General features: G+C 40.3%; 1 protein-coding gene across 3 annotated transcripts in view; it reads left to right on the plus strand.

Moving 5' to 3' along the window:
* The window catches only part of ttc28 (tetratricopeptide repeat domain 28), a 253,039-nt gene that overhangs the window by 201,222 nt on the left and 48,731 nt on the right, over positions 1-3,086 (plus strand). The window lies entirely within an intron of this gene.

Consider the following 3,086-nt stretch of genomic DNA (forward strand, 5'->3'; position numbering starts at 1 on the left):
AGGGGTCAGCTGAGCTCCTGTGCAGCGGAGCACAGAGAGGGAGAGAGACAAAGTAAACAAACAAGCAGGAAAATGAAACTTATCGCCGTCTTTTTCTTACTGACCTCAAAAAAAGTTATCGTGCAATTAATTGATTTATTGACTATCGCGACAGGCCTAACTTCAATATAAGTTTTATGAATTTAGTTTTTACAGAGCTACAGAGCCATATAAAAACAACAACTCAAGAAAACTCATTGACACATATCCAGTGTCTGTTGCTGCAAAAACTTAAACATGTTACTGAGATAAGGTTGCAGTTTTAAGGTAAAATATAACCTGTTAGCTTCCTCAGTTTGGTATTAGACATAATTGTTTTCCTTACATAGAAGTGTCAGCAAAGGCTCTTGCAGTGTGTCAAAGACAGAACCCAGAGTGCTGTTAAATATGTTGGTCGTGCGCCCTCCTTACACAGTATAATTTTATTTTATAAATTTAAGCCACACTTTATATTGCAGCTGCACAAAGTCCATTTTTTTGCCTGCATTTCAGCATATTCTTTTTCATTGGCGTTCGGCGGCTGACCTGCAGATTTTTCTTCAATCGTGTTGGGCGGCTTCCTCTTGCAGTTGGCAAAGTAGCTATCAAAACTAGAAATAAAAAATAATAAAATTCTAACGATTCCGGGAGGACTGAAAAGTTTGTCGATGCCCAACCCTAGTGAACATGCAACACAATACTGGGAAGCTCAGATTGTTCTGAGACTAAGATCGTGCATTTTACTGTAGTATGATCAAAGCAGGTCCAATCAGCTAAAAGAAATCAGTGAGAACAAATATTTCATTACAAAGTACCTCACTACAGAGTCTTGGTAAATTGATGAAATTGTTATTTTAATTGTCAAGGAGTCAATCCTTTCATAACTCGAGTGCTTGATTACTTCACTTAATTACAGCTACATAATCGGTCAGTGTGGCTTACGATGGTTTGTTTTCAAACTACTAAATGGGAATAAAAAATGTCCCAGTTCACCTCTGAAGGTAGTCTAAAAAAAGCCACCCTCAATCTGTCTTGAGAGTGTTCACACCTGAATTTAACACTGTCCAAGTGCAATTAGATCATCCCAGGATGTATGTTAGCTCCAGGTCTGACTGAGTTGATAAGAACTGTCACTCCGAGGACCTCAATCCCTCAGGGTGTGGGGAGCTATCTTCATTATTAAGCAAAGCAAATTTGTTTATGGTCACAGCTCAGAAACACTGTTGATGAGAGAGTTAGATTGCGCATCTGAGCAGCTAACACAAGCAGCTTGCTGTGCCAGATCTCAAAGTCTACACCTTTCAGGAGGTAAACTCAAAGACTTCGCTGAAGAGCCTAATGCAAATGAAAATGTCAGTCAAGCTCACAGCACACACCCAACTCCCTCCAGAATAGTAAACTCCATGTCTGTTTATTAAATCCTGACCTGTACATCAAACCAGAGCCAGATTACTTGGTAGTAGGCTGCGAGAATGTTCAGGCGTTCCTATAGAGCTAGTTAAAATAAACCGGCATCTCGTCATTAGATCTGGGGTGAATCTCCAGGACATATATGCGAGTCATCTTCATGTCTTCTGAAGCAGGGAAATTACAGCTGTGTGTGCATGTGTGTGTCCATGTTTGCCCGCAAGTGTCGGTGGTGCAGCAGGGCAATGAGGCATGGTTGTACCTGCCCCCGCTTGGCAGAGCACAGCGTTTGCCAGTTTAAAAAGCAGAAGGTTTTGTTATGGCAGAGTGGCAGTCGTTTGGCTTGCCTAATAGTGACTCTCTTAGGATCCATATCTCTGCAAACACAGAGCGAGGACAGAGAATGGAGCGTAGGCCCATAAAACTAGACAAACATTTCACCAAATACCATCCCTCCCACATCCAGCGCACTGCCATCACCAGCATGCCATCGTCTTAAACTCCACATTTCCTCTCCTGTTTTAATCAGATATGCACAAACTCATACACATAAGAAGATATGAACTATAGAGATCATCTTAACTTTATTTAAGACTGGTCAGCTCTCTTTAAGTTAATTACAGTTGAGATGTTTCCTGTTTTTGTCAAAACCTATCGCTGCAGGTGAAATGCAGATCATAACACATGTTCACCTTAGGGATGCCTTCAGTATTCTTTCATCTTTCAAAGATGATTTCTCTTCTAGCTTTTTATGCCTCCCTCTCCTCACTTTCTACTCCACCCAAACAGCCCTCTCCCTCCAAAGTGGGACTCCCAGCCAGCTCCTGTTGAAGCCCAATCCCAGCTCGTTAGAGAAGACACTGGTGCATGGCCCTCTTCACCTTCCCTCTGCGATTCCTTTTAATTAGGCCGTTGTTCTTGTGTGCATGTGTTTACAAGTGAGTACACTGGTGTGTGTATGTGTGTGTGTTTGTATGTGTGTAGTGTAAGAATAGGGTGTTTATGCACAAGATCTGTGTTTTTGGAGGAGCTGGCATCACAGTGGCTTGTTTGTTCCTCTCATGGTTAACCAAGGCATTTAATAGCAGTGTATGCTGAAAATATGCTGCAGAAATAATGAGCTGAAACTGACTTTGACACACAGGCCCAGTTTTAGTCTTGTAAAGACTAAATGTAAAACATTTCAGTTTTAGTGTTGCATATTTATCATCTGCTGCTGAATGAAAAAGGGCAATAATGTTCTGCATGTCTGTGTGTGTAGCATTAGCAAAATGTATTTAAGAATGTAATCACTGAGGGTACATCTGCATCTGATTACGTAACTTCTGGAATGAGCTTGTTGAACTGATCTTAGGAAACACATAATGGCTATAACTCAGTCAGTTTTACACATATTGAGCTAAAGTGTAACATGGTAGTAGTTTATACTCATCCCAAACACATACTCTTAAGTTCCAACTGATTGTGTGACATTTGTTTTTAAAACTATGTCGTATGTCAATAACTATTGGAGTCGTCTGTTAACGAAATGTCTGATGAAACTCTTAAAAATTTATTATTGGATGTCCATTTGGAATGAACACACAAGATGTCCACATAACCTACCCTAAAAAACACAAAAATGGCTAAAACTGCGGTAATATAGTTAATAGGTATAGGTA

Source organism: Austrofundulus limnaeus, unplaced genomic scaffold, assembly GCF_001266775.1.
Source record: "Austrofundulus limnaeus strain Quisiro unplaced genomic scaffold, Austrofundulus_limnaeus-1.0 Scaffold88, whole genome shotgun sequence".
Taxonomy (NCBI): domain Eukaryota; kingdom Metazoa; phylum Chordata; class Actinopteri; order Cyprinodontiformes; family Rivulidae; genus Austrofundulus; species Austrofundulus limnaeus.